Below are 1139 nucleotides of genomic sequence, written 5' to 3' on the forward strand. Positions count from 1 at the left end.
GCACCTACTCCCGACTTCTATGGGAGAAGCATCTCTATCCCTACCATTGGAGCAAACAACTTTGAGCTTAAGCCTCAATTAGTTTCTCTAATGCAACAGAATTGCAAGTTCCATGGACTTCCATTGGAAGATCCTCATCAGTTTTTAGCTGAGTTCTTGCAAATCTGTGACACTGTCAAGACTAATGGGGTTGACCCTGAGGTCTACAGACTTATGCTATTCCCTTTTGCTGTAAGAGACAGAGCTAGGATATGGTTGGACTCACAACCAAAAGAAAGTCTGAACTCTTGGGAAAAGCTAGTCAATGCCTTCTTGGCAAAGTTCTTTCCACCTCAAAATTGAGTAAGCTTAGAGTGGAAGTCCAAACCTTCAGACAGAAGGAAGGAGAATCCCTCTATGAAGCTTGGGAAAGATACAAACAATTGATCAGAAAGTGTCCCCCTGACATGCTTTCTGAATGGAGCATCGTAGGTATCTTCTATGATGGTCTGTCTGAACTGTCCAAGATGTCTTTGGATAGCTCTGCTGGAGGATCTCTTCATCTGAAGAAGATGCCTACAGAAGCTCAAGAACTAATTGAAATGGTTGCAAATAACCAATTCATGTACACTTCTGAAAGAAATCCTGTGAACAATGGGACTAATCAGAAGAAAGGAGTTCTTGAGATTGATACTCTGAATGCCATATTGGCTCAGAACAAAATATTGACTCAGCAAGTCAATATGATTTCTCAAAGTCTGTCTGGAATGCAAAATGCACCAGGTAGTACTAAGGAAGCTTCATCTGAAGAAGAAGCTTATGATCCTGAGAACCCTTCAATGGAAGAGGTGAATTACATGGGAGAACCCTATGGAAACACCTATAATCCTTCATGGAGAAATCATCCAAATCTTTTATGGAAGGATCAACAGAGACCTCAAAGAGGTTTCAACAGCAATAATGGTGGAAGAAACAGGTTTAGCAATGGCAAGCCTTTTCCATCATCTTCTCAGCAACAGACAGAGAGTTCTAAGCAGAACACCTCTGACTTAGCAACCATGGTCTCTGATCTAATCAAAACCACTCAAAGTTTCATGACTGAAACAAGATCCTTCATTAGAAATTTGGAGGCACAAGTGGGACAGCTGAGCAAGAAAATT

General features: G+C 41.2%; 1 non-coding gene across 1 annotated transcript; it reads right to left on the minus strand.

Annotated features, from left to right (window-relative positions):
• Nucleotides 1–344: 344 nt before the first annotated feature.
• LOC112711541 (small nucleolar RNA R71) lies at nucleotides 345–452 on the minus strand. Its single transcript, XR_003157519.1, has one exon. It is a non-coding gene; the product is annotated as a small nucleolar RNA R71 (small nucleolar RNA).
• Nucleotides 453–1139: the final 687 nt, after the last annotated feature.

Source organism: Arachis hypogaea, chromosome 1 (assembly GCF_003086295.3).
Source record: "Arachis hypogaea cultivar Tifrunner chromosome 1, arahy.Tifrunner.gnm2.J5K5, whole genome shotgun sequence".
NCBI lineage: Eukaryota > Viridiplantae > Streptophyta > Magnoliopsida > Fabales > Fabaceae > Arachis > Arachis hypogaea.